This window comes from Neoarius graeffei, chromosome 28, assembly GCF_027579695.1.
Source record: "Neoarius graeffei isolate fNeoGra1 chromosome 28, fNeoGra1.pri, whole genome shotgun sequence".
Classification (NCBI taxonomy): domain Eukaryota; kingdom Metazoa; phylum Chordata; class Actinopteri; order Siluriformes; family Ariidae; genus Neoarius; species Neoarius graeffei.
In genome coordinates this window covers 45052157-45070313 of record NC_083596.1, presented here as the reverse complement: position 1 = coordinate 45070313, position 18157 = coordinate 45052157, and positions in this window count along the sequence as shown.

Genomic DNA, 18157 nt, shown 5'->3' with positions numbered 1-18157 from the left:
TACATTGAACTGAACATTTGTTACAGTGACACTCATACTGAAACTGAAAACATCTTGTATTTTTCCACAGCAGAGGGTAGTAAAATGTACATCATCTTTGGCAGTGCTTCAGAAAAATGTTTGAACAAATAATAATTTATATATATAAAATTAGTTTAACCAGATGGCACTTAGATCTAATCTTATGATAGCAATAATACTAAATATATTGAATTATTAATCTTTTCAAATTTGCTTTAATTTTAAATATCCAAGTCAATGATATAAACTTGATCGGTTAAATATAGAATAAAAGTCTTACATTTCATATGCAGAAATGATCATGTTTCATAAAACACTAAATTACAGGCTTTACAGAAACGGTGCATTACAAATGGTCTTTAATATATGATATACTAAATATTTTTTGTTCAATTTGTGCATGATTTTTATTAAAGGTCCCATGGCATGAAATTTTCACTTTCTGAGGTTTTGTAACGTGAAAATGAGTTCCTCTGACCTTCTTAAGTCACCCCAGTGGCTAGAAATGTCATAATGTGTAAACCAAACTATGCCCAACATTTGTCAACATTTGAGAATGGCGCGTCAAAATGGCGCGTTGATAGGCTCTTCCCTTTACTACGTCAGCAAGGGAGATGATCCCCACGCCCCCCCTCTGGATTCCCACCCACTGTATGGATTGCCCACCCAGCTCAAAAGTTGCCACCATAGATACGTCACTTCAATTTTGTAGTGAGGAGACCATAGAGGACACAACAACATAGCACCACCTAAGCGAGCGAAACATGGAAATTGCGCTGTACATGGATGTGACAACACAGAAAGAAGTCTGTTTTTACTGCCGACGGGAGAGCCCCTGAAGACGCAGTGGCTTAATTTTATTTACTCCAATAATACGCTGTCGAGTCTACCTAAGATCTAAGTGTGATCTAAGTAAGTGTGAAGATACTTCTGAAAGTGACTTCCCGAGTGACTCCGACTCCTACCATAGTTCCCATCACTCCCAAACATGTCAGCCTCCAAAAAACAATCAAAGGGACAACGGAAAGAAGCCGCAAGGAAACAGAAGGGGACGAGGAGGGGACAGAGGAAACAGAGGAGCAATGGGGACAGTGACACGCCAACAGGCCAGAGTCCGGTTGTGAACCTGTCTGACAAGGTACTCACCCCACAACATCTGTCAGCCCTGAGTAAGGGGTTGAGCTTTGTTCCCACCAACCATACAAACTCTTTTGAAATTAAGACTGACATGTTTTATTTTTTCAGGAGAATTAAATTAAGATATATGTTTGGGACTGGAAATGAAAATCAAAATGTAAACAAAGCTAAGTTTAAGCCTAAAAGTACCTTTGTGCCCCATGTAAACCATCCCTCGATTGATGCATTCTGTAGGGTTGTTGAACAGGAGATTCTTGAGAAGTTACAGAATGCACCTTACTCACATCAGCAAAATCTGAGTCAAGATGAACGACATGCCATTCAGGAGCTTGCAAAAGACCCTGAAATTATAATAAAACCAGCCGATAAAGGTGGGGCTATAGTCATCCAGAACAGCACTGACTATATAACTGAGGCATACCGTCAACTGAATGATGAAACATTCTATAGGAAGCTTGAGACTGACCCCACTATGGACTTTAAAAACATAATTGTTGAGCTGATTACTCAAGCATTGGAACAACACTGGATAACCAAAGATGAATTTAATTATCTAAATAAACAATATCCGGTCACCCCAGCATTTTATATGCTTCCTAAAATTCATAAAAGCCTAATTAAACCTAAGGGCAGACCCATAGTTGCCAGTATTGAGTCCCTACTTGAGCCATTATCGAACTTTGTGGATTATTTTATCAAACCCTTTGTACAAAAGCTACCTGCTTATGTACAAGATTCTACTGATGTCATAAATAAAATATCTGAACTTCAAGATCTCCCTACTGCTACCATCCTTGCCACCTTTGATGTAGGAAGTCTCTACACGAACATTTCTCACGAACGAGGTATTATAGCACTTGAATATTATCTGCAGACCCGCTCGGAGGATGAGAACCCCCCAAATACCTTCATCTGTGATCTGGCATCATCTATCCTCAGACTAAATTTCTTTTCCTTCCACCAGGGAGAGTATTACCTCCAAGTTAAAGGCACAAGTATGGGGAGTAATTTTGCCCCCAGCTATGCTAATTTGTATGTGGGATTTTTTGAACAACAGTTTTTCAATGAGGACAGAAATCCGTTTTACAGTAACATTAGATATTTAGATGATGTTCTTTGTGTTTTTAAAGGGTCTCAAAATGAGCTGAATGAATTTACCACACACTTGAACAAAATGAGCCCTGACCTGAAATTCACTGTGGAGTCTGACTCTAAACGGGTGCATTTTTTAGATATGTGGATCAGACTAGAAGATGGGAAACTGACCACAACCCTCTACCGAAAGGAAACGGACCGCAACTCTTTCCTGTTGGCAAGCAGCTCACATCCTAGTGCCCTAAAAAACGGACTGCCCAAGAGTCAGTTCTACAGACTCCGACGGATCTGTCACTCCACTGAAGAATATAAGGAGAATGCATTAGAAATAAAACAAAGATTTTTGGCTAGGGGTTATTCCATGAAGACTGTTGAGGAGGCATACAGCATTGCCCTGTCCACGCCAAGGCCATATCTTCTGAAAAAAAGTGTTAAAAAAGATAAAAAGTTTTCAGTTTCTTGCATTACTACTTTTACTCCTAAATCCTACATAATTAAAAACACAGTCATGAAATATTGGCATTTAATATGTGACGATCCTTCACTCCAGGGTAAATTTAAGGACCCCCCGTTGTTTGTCTCCAGACGGGGTCCCAACCTCAGGAATAAGCTTGTCAAAGCATGTATAAGATCTGCTCCTGCTCAAACACTCTTAGCACCCCTGAGGGATGGTAACTACCCCTGTGTCAACTGTTCCCAATGTAACAGTACATATAAGACTCATACTTTTAAACACCCCAGGTCTGGTAAAAGTTACAATGTGAAGGGTTTTATTACATGCAATATAAAGAATGTTGTTTATTTGTTAAGATGTCCCTGTGATAAGGTCTATGTGGGAAAAACTACACGTAGCTTAAAACAAAGGATCAGCGAACATAAGAGTTCGATTAGATGGGCTGATCTTAATTACCCTGTGGCTTGTCACTTTGTAGAGTGTGCCCACCCTGTTTCTTCCCTACGGTTTCAGGGAATTGAGCAAGTTAAATTGTTAAGGGGTGGGAACATTGATAAAGTGCTATGTCAAAGGGAATTGTTTTGGATCCATACATTAGATGCCCTACAACCCAAAGGGTTAAATGTAGACTTTGACATGAGTGTTATGTTATGATTGGAGGTAGAGCTGTGCAATATATCGTATTTTTATCACGATATCGATATTGGTGTCAAACGATATCAAAATTCATAATATCGATATGAAACGATTTTTTGTCATTTGTAAGGTAAAACAACCCTTCTGTCCCCTAAGGCACACCGTAGCCTTGTATACGTCATCCATTCTACTCCCGCGATATCTCCGCAACAGTAAAAAATCAGTTCTTCTGTTTTCATACGTGTCGGGTGATTTGATATATTGATTTCTTAATATGTTGTTTGATTTGCTTGCTAATAGTTATAATAATACAATTAACATATATTTACGTCATATTTTTGGATGTGGGACTGGGTAATGTAAAAATGGCATCTACGGAAGAAAACAAGCACAACAATATTAGCACATATCCAGCTTGCTAGCTGTGTTAGATGTGTTAAACCGTGTGGATTTAAGTGGAATAATTGCGAGTCGTCCTGTGGTCAAGGCAGCGTTTTAAGGTAAGGCAATTTGGTTATTAATGTTGCCCGCCGCGGCATGTTTACTTGGGTTCATTTGATTTTGACTTGTGCATCTGCAGCTAGCATCATGCTTTGAAGTAGGTTCTGCTAAGGACGGGTTTATTGCGCGATGTAGACGGACTCAGATGTAATTACATTGTTTTTAAAATTCCGTGCGCTTAAAACGGTGTCCCCCTGCTAATCATGTAGCCCTAATCATGTGTTGCTTTTACTTTTCCTAATGGCGAGTGAAATATCTCTGCAAATGGTATTTCAATGCTGACATGCCAAAAAGATAGTGGAGTCCACATTTGGAAGATGAAGGAAGAGAAGCCTGATGCTTGAAAATAGATCGCTTAATCCACAACGCATATCTGTATTTGAGACATAACCTGCAACTAGTGGGGATGTTTTGGAATGACTGTGCGTAGGGTGTTTTTGGCTACAGAACACTAACCCACAGTAGTAGGAGGACTACTGGGTTCGTGGATTTTGTCTGTTGACTGAGCGAAGCATGGTGTTTGCCTTGTGCCATTTCACATAGCATCTAGCCGCAGTTCCACCTACACTTTCAGGGAATGTTTACATGCCGCTGAGCTATTTTCATGTATGTTAATTCTTAAGGACTTGTCTCTATATTGTGCGTGTTCACACACGGACTGGCCATCGGGAGTAGCGGGAGTTTTCCCGGTGGTTCAGTGTGGGCCGGCGGAGAAAAAAACAAAACAGTTGCGCGCTGGCCTTTAATATGATAAGCAATGTTAACAGTTTCTTAAAGAAACAGTTAACATTGCTTATTACAGTTGCGCGCTGGCCTTTAATATGATATATAAGATAATAAGAAACTGTTAACATTGCTTATCATATTAAAGGCCAGCGCGCAACTGTTTTTTTTTTTTTTTTTTCTCCGCCGGCCCACGCTGAACCACCGGGAAAACTCCCGCTACTCCCAATGGCCAGTCCGTGTGTGTGCATGTTTAATGTTGGTGTCTTAACAACACACAAGCTTACGTTGTAGTGTGTGTGAGAGAGAGATTTTATCCTTGGCTGGCTACGAGCCAGTGTGGACGTTACGCAGTAATCACTGGTAATACCAGCGCTGGCTCCATCCTCTGTGATCGGAAATGTTGAGTGAGGAGAACGTGAGCCTTGTGCAGGCTATAGGACCTATGCAAAGTACGCGCTTGCACAGTAAATAGTTTAAGTAAAAGGCGTTTCAGGGTACAACGGGAAGGGTTGACAGGTAGCCTATGAGGCCTGTACTATAAAAATGTGGCCCGGTGCCTCGGGTGTTGATGATCGGGGCTTTAAAAAAAAGGTGTATAAATATCGTTTTAAAAATCGCGATATCGATATTTACTGAAAAAATCGTGATATTGATTTTTTCCAATATCGAGCAGCCCTAATTGGAGGTATACCATTTGTTAAGTCTTGAAACTGCAGTTTATGAAGTTCTTGCTGATGTTTATGCAGTTATCTTGAACTTACACTTGCTTATATGTGTGTGTGTGTACTCAAGTTTGTATGTAAAAAGATGTATGTTTTTGTGGTGGGTAATTTTATTGGTGCATTTGGGGTCAATTTAATGCCAGTTACCTTGGGTAGAGGAAATATGAAACCAGGAAGAACAGAAAAACTACAACTCCCACACTTGGACTACAACTCATCTGTGCAGGTGTGACTGAGCACCTTAATGAATCTTAATTGATTAGTTTGTTGTATGCTCCATCTGTTTGTGCCCTGAGGAAGGTCTCTGACCGAAAGCTTGGCAATTAAATGAATAAAAGGATCTAAGTGTGCAGACATTTTTTCTTGTTTTAACAGTCTTTTGGTTTTGTTTTGCACCTTTTCATCGTGAGTGCGGTGTGATCTGTTTAAATGTACTTCCATAAAGCTGTAAAATTATTTTAATTCTGGAACTGAACTAAATTTAAGACACATGGTGTGTTTTACAAAAACAAGTCATTGCAGAAGTTCAAAAGGAAAGAGTACAACATTTTCTGGTTAGCACATTTTTTTTAAGACTGTGAAAACTGTCAGTGCTAAAAGAAGGCAACTGGACTTGCTTGAAATTCTTGAACATGTTTCGCCTCTCATCCGAAAGGCTTCTTCAGTTCTGTCTGACTAGAGGGGAGTTCCAGGTATTTATCCTCTTGTATCATCCTCACAGGATGACGGAGAGAACCGACGACCCACAGATCACCCTAATGACTCTCTGGGCTGCTAACACTGTTCACACCTAGCCCCCAGTGACCTACACCTACAGGATGACTCAGCAACCCAGGTGACCTTAACGACTCTTCGTAGGGTTGATTTTTGATCCACTAGAGGATAAATACCTGGAACTCCCCACTAGTCAGACAGAACTGAAGAAGCCTTTCGGGTGAGAGGTGAAACGTCTTCAAGAATTTCAAGCAAGTCCAGTTGCCTTCTTTTAGCACCTATGGTTTACCATGACCTGGATAACTGAGAGTCTTCACAGTCAAGACTGCGAAAAGGTGTTTGTATCAGCACTGTGTATGCGTGTACAGTTAGGTCCATATATATTTGGGCACTGACACAAATTTTGTATTTTTACCTGTTTACTGAAACATATTCAAGTTAGTTATATAATGGACATGGACATAAAGACCAGACTTTCAACTTTCATTTGAGGGTATCCACATTAAAATTGGATGAAGGGTTTAGGAGTTTTAGCTCCTTAACCTGTGCCACCCTGTTTTTAAAGGGACCAAAAGTAATTGGACAATTGACTCAAAGGCTATTTCATGGGCAGGTGTGGGCAATTCCTTCGTTATGTCATTATCAATTAAGCAGATAAAAGGCCTGGAGTTGATTTGAGGTGTGGTGCTTGCATTTGGAAGATTTTGCTGTGAAGAAAACATGCGGTCAAAGGAGCTCCCCATGCAGGTGAAACAAGCCATCCTTAAGCTGCAAAAACAGAAAAAACCTATCCGAGAAATTGCTACAATATTAGGAGTGGCAAAATCTACAGTTTGGTACATCCTGAGAAAGAAAGAAAGCACTGGTGAACTCATCAATGCAAAAAGACCTGGACGCCCACAGAAGACAACAGTGGTGGATGATCACAGAATAATTTCCATGGTGAAGAGAAACCCCTTCACAACAGCCAACTAAGTGAACAACGCTCTTCAGGAGGTAGGCGTATCAATATCCAAATCTACCATAAAGAGAAGACTGCATGAAAGTAAATACAGAGGTTTCACTGCACGGTGCAAGCCACTCATAAGCCTCAAGAATAAAAAGGCTAGATTGGACTTTGCTAAAAAAGCCAGCACAGTTCTGGAAGAACATTCTTTGGACAGATGAAACCAAGATCAGCCTCTACCAGAATGATGGCAAGAAAAAAGTATGGTGAAGGCATGGAAAGCATACCACATCATCTGTAAAACACAGCGGAGGCAGTGTGATGGCTTGGACATGCATGGCTGCCAGTGGCACTGGGTCACTAGTGTTTATTGATGTGACACAGGACAGAAGCAGCCGGATGAATTCTGAGGTATTCAGAGACATACTGTGTGCTCAAATCCAGCCAAACTGATTGGTCGGCGTTTCATAATACAGATGGACAATGACCCAAAACATAAAGCCAAAGCAACCCAGGAGTTTATTAAAGCAAAGAAGTGGAATATTCTTGAATGGCCAAGTCAGTCACCTGATCTCAACCCAATTGAGCATGCATTTCACTTGTTAAAGACTAAACTTCAGACAGAAAGGCCCACAAACAAACAGCAACTGAAAACCGCTGCAGTAAAGGCCTGGCAGAGCATTAAAAAGGAGGAAACACAGCGTCTGGTGATGTCCATGAGTTCAAGACTTCAGGCAGTCATTGCCAACAAAGGGTTTTCAACCAAGTATTAGAAATGAACATTTTATTTACGATTATTTAATTTGTCCAATTACTTTTGAGCCCCTGAAATGAAGGGATTGTGTTTTAAAAAAATGCTTTAGTTCCTCACATTTTTTTTATGCAATCATTTTGTTCAACCCACTGAATTAAAGCTGAAAGTCTGAACTTCAACTGCATCTGAATTGTTTTGTTCACAATTCATTGTGGTGATGTACAGAACCAAAATTAGAAAAATGTCTCTGTCCAAATATTTATGGACCTAACTGTATGTGTGCTGTACTTTCCCTTCTCAGCAAGTTTTTTTTTTTTTCCCCTCTGCGTCCATTGTAATAAGTTTAGGAGCCCCTGAAGGTTTAGAAGTGTAATATGGAAATGTATATATTTACCCAGACTGCCCCCCCCCCAAAAAAAAAGGTCACACAATATTTTGCTGGACCACCTTTAGATATCACACATAATCTCACATCAAATCTTGTTAATTTGCCTTAGAATAGTGTTGGTTAATTTTATGCACATTTTTGCTCAACACACTCTGGTGCAAAAAGATTTCTGTTGGATAGTGCATGAAAGTAGCTTTATTTTATCAATATATAAAGACTTTAAATGAAAGATGGAAGTATTCACCATACTGTAACAGTTACTCATTTACCAGCAATACATTCAGCTACTTCCTGAATCAGTGAATCAGCTTCACTGTTATTTTCCCACCATCTGGATTAGTTAACAACTAACTGACAAGCAAACTCTAAAATAAAGTGATTTTTCTTACAGTGTTGTTCCAGTCACATTCAAAGACCTTTCACAGTTGTGTGATTTATTGGCATGAATTGGGTCCTAACTCTGAATTATCTTTAACACTTTTGTGGCAAACAGAACCTCGGCCCAATTTTTTTTTTTTTTTTTGCCCTTGGGTGCATTGACGTAATACAGAACATTAACCACTCAGTCCGGAACTCTTTAACCAGTTACTATTTCTTTATGATTAGTGTCTTGACAAATTGTTCGGTTGTGTGTATACACAGCTTCTGATTGTTTTTTTAGTTTCCTAGTCTCAACTTTCTTCATCATATACAGTGTCCTCCACAATTATTGGCACCCCTTGTAAAGATGAGTAAAAAGGGTTAGAAAAAAATCTGACCATTTTGTCCCAGGTCAAGTAATGATTTAACTTAGAATGGTGTACTGTGGTTGATCAATATGTTAAAACATCGCAATTGTCCCCATTTCTCACATGAAAAAAAACTATTAACTCTGTCAACCCTGATCTTACTCCTTCCATGGAGTTCGTCTGATTTCTACATGTTCCCAACTGTGCAGATTATGTTGTTAGGATTTGGAATATCTTGCTGGTATTCTACTACTCTTTCTTATACTCTGTATGAACATTTCACTGTGCCTACATGTACAGATGTTATTAAATGTGTTAAATATCAGAATAAAGAGCTTACTTACAAGCAGAGGTGGAAAGAGTACTAAAATATTATACTCAAGTACTGTTACTCTGATGAAATTTTACTTAAGTACAAGTAAAGTTACCAGACAAAAAATCTACTCAAGTAAAAGTAAAAAGTAGATCATTTAAAATGTACTTTGAGTAAAAGTAAAACGTTACTTTTAACAATGGATGTTTTCTGCCTCCATTGTGTTGTGCAAAAATGAAAAAGAAGAGGAAACAAGGATATATGTACATCTCAACCCAGATGTTTTATTTAAAGGAAGTGTATCAAATTGAATGCTTAGGATAATGCTGCATTAAAACTGAGACAAAAAAGGTCAATACACACAGTCATATCGTTTACATCGCCCTGACCACACACAAAGCATTGTACACGAAATATGAAAGTGAAATGTTGCACCGAAATCTCGTAGCTTGCCTGTGTGCACTGTGTTATTGAACAATTAAATTCAAACATTATTTGTTTTGCTTAGTATTCCTTTCTGGCCTGTTGGATGTAGAATGGTAGGAGGACTGATCACGTCAGGTTGGCGAGCTAACTTGCTTGCATGATTAGCCAACCAAATAACAGACTAGTTACCGTTATGTTACAGTACCAACAGGTTGCTACTTCAACATTAGCAATGCCATCCACTATTTTTGGAATATAACCAGCCTATTGTTGGTTTTACTATGGAAAGGAAACATTATGATCGGGGCGCAGATACGTTTTTTGAACTGGGGGGGACAAACTGGGGGGGACAAAGCTGCCAGCAAACCAACCCCAACCCCGATATGCCTGTCAAACTTGTTGTGGGTAACCATAGCAACCAAGCTCGAGCTCGAAACCTGTGCAGTCTGCGCAGCTCAACCAACCGAATATCAGTCTTTGTTTTGTTTTATGTGAGTTGTTGCAACTATGTATACACTGCTGTGCACCTCAATAAACCGAATGGTAATTAGTCTTTTGATTTTTCCGTGAGGTTTGCCTTATGCAAAGAAAGACAGCATAGACGTTTTTTCCTCCCTATAAGTGGGGGGGACCGAACGTGGTGAATTTAAATCTGGGTGGGACGAATCCCACCCGTCCCACCCTCTATCTGCGCCCGTGATTATGATGCCAATGACAATACTTACCTCAACATGCTTGCGCAGATTAGACGTCGACTTTTTGTATGCCGCAATGGTTGTCTTCTTGGGCACACAATCTGCATTGCATAATGAAACTGTCACCCCTTTTCTCTACGAAGCTGAAGTGATCACATATGTAGGGCCAGGGGTGCACTTCATTACTGGAAGAAATTGCGTTTTCTGCAGGGTCGTCCACCACAGGTTCCTCGGTCTCCTCCATGTCCGCAGGGGCGCTTTATCAACACCCGTGGCCCAGGGGCTAGGCCCCTCATAGGCTACCTGTCAACCCTACCCTTACCGTTGGCCAGGAAAACACTCTTATTTTATTTGCAATACGTGTCAAGCATTTACAGTGTAAGCGCGTAATTAGCCTAGAAGCCTACGATAGGTTACGTTTGGCTCAGCGTAGCTGCGCAAGGCCCACGCTCACATCGCTCAACACATCCGACCACAGAGAGAGAGAAGAACGCACGCATTATTATTACAGAGCCAGTTCTGATTATTACCACGGACAGGACAGTGATACTGCGTAACTTTCACGCAGGGGCATGGCCAGAGATAACCACACAAGCGCGCGTGCGCTAATGTAGACCTATGTGTTGTAAACATAAAACACACACACCTACAGACAAGTCCTTTTAAAAAATAAAATACATAAAAATAGCTCGGCGGCATGAAAACAAACATTCACTGCAAGACAAGGTGCCCTAGAATCACCATCAGTTTTTAATATCTATATGGACTTTGTTGTCAGGATTGCACAGCATGAGATATCAAAACTGTACCCAGATACAGGCTTCAAGTTCAGATATTGCATTCCAAATGAGGTATCCACAAGAGAAATGCGTACGAAAGCACGAGCATCAGGAGAGGGTTGCATAACAGAGATTCTATACGCAGATGATCAGGCCATACTCGCTGGATCCATCGAGGAGCTTCAGAATATTCTTCAGTTGTATGATAAGACCTACACCCGCTTTGGTTTACAAATATCATATGTCAAAACAGAAACAATGGCTTTTAACGTCAATGAGGATATCAAATGTAAACCAAGTATCATTTCCCTTGGCGGCACTAATATTAAAAACGTCTGCACCTTTAAATATCTTGGTTATAATGTCAGCAACTGTGATGAATCCTCACACTTCCTGCATGCTAGGATAAGTGCTGCATTCATGAAATGGAATGAACTGAAACACGTTCCAACCGACCACCGAATACTACTAAAAACCCGTATAAAGTTCCTAGTGGCATGCGTTCGATCTCGTCTCCTGTACAGCACACAGGCATGGCAACTATCATCCAGTGAAATTCACAAAATTGAGGTAGTGTGGCACGGCTTCCTAAGGAAAATGATTAAAGGTGGATATAAACGAAAGAATGCCCCTGACCAAAAGAACACTACAAATGAAGATATACAGTAGACTGGAGCTACAAGATGTCCAATGCTGACCTCCGGAAACTGACAGGAACCCAGGATATAAAACTATCCTGCTACGTACAACAACTAAAATATATTGCTCACGTTTGCCGGATGGGCAATAACCAAGTGCAAAAGCAGCTCCTGTTTGACAAAAATGGTTACAAATGGACGAAATGGGAAAATCTGCTGGGCATAGATACCCAACAGATAAGACATATGATGATGGACAAATCAAACTTTGAGCAACTGCTGCAACTGCTACAGCAGAAGCACCCCTAGAGAGTTTAACTTTTGACAGGGGAACATGATGATGATGATGAAGGTACTTGGCTCGGCGGCCACATGAAACGTAAACACCATGGACAGCGGCCAAACTCAACTCTACAGACCGAAATACATGAAACCAAGTCCTACTAGGGTCTATTTTACCGATCTATGTTCAAGCATCATGCAAGTCTTCCTTCTCCTTGAATAAGACCGTGCATTCAACTGCCTTTTTGACATGACTGCATCGAAATACCACTTGCAACAATATTTCACGCACTCCATCAAGAAAAAAGTTAAACATGATGAACGCGGGCATACTGTTTTGAGCATACGATTTTTTAAAAAGAAATTAGCTACATCAAAGTCCTTCAATAAACCCATCCTTTAGCGCAAATGAGCTTAACCTAGTTCAAAGCATGACGCTAGCAGTAGCTGCATAAGGCAAAATCGTGTGGGCCTTTCGTCAACAACAAGCCACGGCAGGCAAACATTAATAATCAAGCGTCCTTACCTTAAAACGTTGTCTTGACCACAGAACTTCTCAAGTATTTCACTTAAATCCACACGGGTTAACAACACACCCAACACAGCTAGCGAGAAATGTGGATATGCGCTGGCTTTGTATTGCTATTCCCCTCAGTATGCTTACACTGTCTGCTGCCCGAACTGTGAAAATTATAGGCTACAATCTTTTCATCAATTTCTTCAGTAGATGCCGTTTTAGACATTTTATTATCCCCATCGAAATATGCTATTATACTAACAGGATTATAACTCAAATCACACGACACGTATTCAAATCACAACTGATTTATTTTACTGTTGGACAGATCATAGCATATCTAGCCTAGCTGCACATAGCCTAGCTGCTGGTAGGCTGATAACTGATAAGTAGCTGATATTCTGAACAGATTGGTGATCCTTACCTTAAAAAAGTCTGTGACTTTAGGCAACGATTCTATCATTACCTGCATCTCTCTCTTTTTTTCCTTTTATGCGCCCCGCTAACATGTGAACGCTTCATCTTTCAAAGTCTCGAAATTTGTGTCTCAGTAGTCTGCAGTCTTTGGCGCGCTTTCGTGCGTGACGTTACATTTTGTTACATTTTATTCTGGTATAGTTGTGGGTGTTCGTTTCGCGAACCACATCCACCATGTCTCTTACAGCAGGCTACTGTGCGCTCATTTATTTCTAACCTTATTTCTATCCGTACATTAATGTAGGCCCACGATTCCGACAGTTTATTATTTTATTAATATTACAAGGCCCCTGATTGGCTGTGGCCCAGGGGTTTGAGCCCCCCGAAGCCCCCCCCTTAAAGCGCCGGTGCATGTCCGCCATCGTCTGTGTGAGACTCGCGCGCGCGACAACTGTCCTTCCCGTGATTCATTTCTAGAATGCATTTCCCCAGGGGCGTCAGAAGCATTTTTAATGTGGGGGGGACACACTGGCGGGGGGTCCTCCGCCAGAAAAATTTTAATTAATTTTCAACAATAAGTCCTCATTCAACTAGTCCATATATTCATCAGCCTGTTTTTAAACCCACCGCTACGCCTAAGATAATGAGATGAATGTGACACAATTTATCACCAACAATGACTTAATGGGTGCATTTTACTTTTTATTTTGTGTTTTCTATTTAGTTTTAGATGTAACACAACATGCCACTGGGCCAAGCAATAGTGACACTCAACTGTATGTTTAAAAATAAGAATATTCATAATCTCACACAATGAACAGGCATGACATGGCATCATGCAAACTTCATAACACAAAATCACACTGTGTCAAGCAATGGTGACACATAAAAAATAACTTCACACAATGAACAGGTGCAATTTTGTTCACCACCAACAGTGACTTTAGTGGGTGCGTTTTACTTTTTTCCGATTTAGCAATACTCATAACAAAAATGGCATGGCATCATGCAGTCTTCATAACGCAAAATCACACTGTGTCAAGCAACGACACATAAAAGAGAACTTCACACAATGAACAAGTGCAGTTTTGTCAACCTACATGCAATGGTGGTACTACAGTAGCATTTACAGATTAGTATAACAAATAGATTTATAGATAAAACTCCTTCTTATATTGGTGCCACCACAATTTCTACCACTTCATAACTTTTATCCCCCTTTCCTTCACAATCCACCTGGAATAACATCCATCTCTCTCCATTGCTTTCCTCTCTACTATTCCTTCCCCATACACTGATTTCCCATCTTACTTTCCAGAAAACTGCCAAAGACCAGACAAAACAAGGAATCAATAAATATCATCAGAGCAGACTTGACCTCATTCTTGGCATTACAGTAAGGCAGTAAGCCTACTGGGTTTGAATGAAATGATAGCTAACGTTAAGCTAGCTGATACATCTCCTAACATTGACTAGCCAGCTAACTGCACTAACATTTCCATTGGGACAAAAAAACCCTGTCCTGTGGGGAAATTTTGACTGACTTTCCGCTTCTTTGTAAAGAATGTCCTTATGTCCATTGTGTCTGGGAGCAAATACTGCAAACAATTCATCATCAATCAAGAATACCCCATTAGGCTAAGCTTATTTCACTGTTTAGTTGAATATTAATTTAACGTGTCCTAGGGTTAATTTTGAGGGCAGATAACAAAAGAATAAGGTTTTAGCAAAAGCTAGACATTGTGAGGTTGCAATGGGGCTGACGTCACCTCCTCCACTTTCCAGCAGCTGCACCAACATTTCTGTGCTCACGCTGAGATTCACTTCACTTGCGTGCGGTGAGTTGTTGTAGGAAGCGCCCGGAAACCCCGGAGTGGATTATCAGTGGTCTGTGTTTTCTCTTATCGATCAAGTGGAATGGATTCTTTCACGAAGCAATAGAAACGGCGCTGGGTGAACTAATATTTTATGTCAAATGTGTGTGTGTGTGTGGGGGGGGGGGGGGGGTCCAAACGAAGAATTATGAAATGTGAGGGGGACATGTCCCCTTCACATTCAATGGTGGCGACGCCCATGCATTTCCCCTTCTCCGTTTTAGCCTTTATTTATTTATTTATTTATTTATTTTTTACTCAGTAACGGTTGTGATGTAAAATGTACCGAAGTACACTACTTAAAAGAAAACATACTTAAGTAAAAGTAAAAGTACACTCTTTAAAAATTACTTGAAAAAGTATAAGTACACAAAAAAGCTACTCAAGTACAGTAACACGAGTAATGTAACTCGTTACTTTCCACCTCTGCTTACAAGTTTTCATGTGCTCAAAGCGCATCAAAATGGGCTAAATCCTGGAACCGTGTTGTATTCAAGACTATCTAAACCGAGACCAAGTTATGGGCAAGGCCAAAGTATATTGAGACCGAGTCAAGACCAGGACCAAACCAGTGAGTGTGAAAGTGGGGTGGGGTGACAGCTGTTAAAAGGAAGAAAAATGTCATATTAGCAATGATAATGAGTCACATTATTGGTGTCATTTGAAGCAGGACAATTTACATCCCATCATAGTAACAATGTTAACTAAGAAATCAGACAATACACAGGCAATTTAGTGAAATCCCAACAGTTGTGGTCTTGAAATAAAATCCCCAGTCCTCTATATCGGAGACCGAGACAAGACCAAAAATGCAGTCGATTCTGAGATGAGACTGAGACCTTCAAAAAGTGGTCTTAAGATCGGTCTTGAGTACTACAACACTACTGTGGACTCCATCCTTTTTCTACACAGGGCAGCCAACCACCAGACTAAAAAATACACTATGGACCTCAACCTGATCCTATTTTGTTAAAGTTCACCTTTAAGAAATGATGAATGCATGCATGTCTTTATTTAACAGAAAAGAACACCCTTTGGAACAATTCGTCATTTTGTTCAGTAGCCTCGAACCAGACGCTGGTTTATTAGGCTGGGAGACAATAGGCTAATAAATGTATTATGCAGATAGAAGAAACCCTGACTCACACATCACTACAGTTTAGTCTCGCATTTACCATCTGGTTGTAACTAATGGCCCTTTTCCACTACCCTTTTTCAGCTCACTTCAGCTCGCTTCAGCTCACTTCAGCCCGACACGGCTCGCGTTTCGACTACCAAAAACCAGCACGACTCAGCTCGTTTCAGCCCTGCTTAGCCCCTAAAACTCGCACCGTTTTGGAGTAGGGCTGAAGCGAGCCAAACCGTGCCGAGTGAGGTTGGGGGCGTGAGCAGACACTCCCCTGTGCACTGATTGGTGAGGAGGAGTGTCCTCACATGCCCACACGCCCCGCGAGCGCGCTGGGATCTGTAAACACCGCAAACCCGGAAGAAGGAGAATTACGAATTACGAGAATTTCTGAAGCCTTATGCGCCTCGCCTCATCTATACGCTCTTGCCAGTATCTGTCCGCGTTGTCGGTGACAACAAGCCACAGCACCAAGACCAGCAACACTAACGACTCCATGTCCTCCATGTTTATTGTTTACTATTCGGGTCGTGAGACTACCGCTTAAAAGATCACTGAATCAGTGACATACAGAGCATCGTGGACGAGTTCGCGGAGCGCAAGGCTCGTCGTATGCCCTTCAAATAATGCGCGCAGTAGGCTATTGATGTTTTATTATGAGCCATGTACAGTATGTCGCCTAATGTTTTTTTGTTTCTGAGTTACATGTTCGTTTGAAGGACTTAATGTACAAAATAACATAGTTGCACCCCGTAGTGTTGAAATTGGTAAACACAGTGCATTCAGTGAGGTTTGCACCGCCCTCCTTTTATTTCTGACTCTTCCTGTCACCGTTGCAACCTCTGAGCGCTCATTCGTATGCCCTTCAAATAATGTGCGCAGTATAGGCTATTGATGTTTTATTATGAGCCATGTACAGTATCCTAATGTTTTTTGTTTCTGAGTTACATGTTCGTTTGAAGGACTTGATGTACTAAATAACATAGTTGCACCCGGTAGTGTGGAAATTGGTAAACACCGCAGTTGCGGACATTTTGTAGCCTAAAATGATGTTATGATAAGCTTTAATAAAGGGCCCGGTCATTTGCCCTGCCCCCGGCCCGGCTCTGACTTGTTCCGCCACTGTCACTGATGTCACTGTTTGCGCTGCTTAACGACATCACGTGACGTCCACCCACTTTCGCTAACTCCACCCAATGTGTCCACCCACTTCCAGCCAGCACGGTTCAGCGCGGTTGTAGTCGAAATGCAACTCCAACAGCCCCGCTCAGCTCGACTCAGCTCGACTCGGCACGGCACGGCTCAGCCGCGTTTGTAGTGGAAAAGCGGCAATACTGTACAATATATAAAAACTGAAAATATGCTTAATTTACACAAAGTCAGAGAGAACTTGAGGCTACTGAAATATTCCAAGCATGGCAATGTTAAACTGCCATTGGTAAAACAAAAACATGGCAATGTTAAACTGCCATTGGTAACACACACACACACAAACAACTTTTGCCTAGTAAATTCAAATATCAGATATCACTGTACCGTCTGCTGTGCTACTTCCAGGGTGGAAGAGAACGCAAGGGTAGCAAAAAAGAGCATTGACTACATCACAGCCAGCTAGCCAAGTTTTCCGGTGGTACCAGTTCTTGTTAAAACCTCTTGAGTAGGTCTTCTCCCCCTTCGTAGACACTTGCTTGATGTTTAAATTCGGTCTAGGAGGTCCTCGCTGTTTGATTGCCGTTTTCTCCTCATTGGTACGACGACTAAAGGGAACTTCTTTCAGAGACGCTATCGTATTGTTGCACTCAACACTCGCCGCCATCTTCATAGAATGTTCACACATTTCCCGCGCAAGTTGCGTTTTCCAGCCCAAAATTATGTTCAAAACCCGCCAAAATGCACTAAAAACCAATCTGGCAACACTTGCGCGGCGCAACAGGCGTATGACGTAAGCACGCTGCTTGTGTGAGCACATAAAACCTAATAGAAAATGCATTGGGAGCAGGATTTTCGAAAAAAACGTACGTACCATTAGTGTCAATGGGAGATTTTGGGGCAAATCTGAACCTGACAGAAATCGCCCCAAAAGGGCGTGGCTACACCAGGCGCGACCTTAGCCTGATTGGACAATGACATTACTGTTGGTAGTAGGAGTAGATAAAAAAAAAATCTCCCTCCCTGTTTGGGAGTGCGTCGCCCAAATCGCCCCTATTAACGAGCCGCCAGTGCTATGCAGTGAGCCCCTGAGGCTCTTGGCTTCTTCATCTCTTTTTC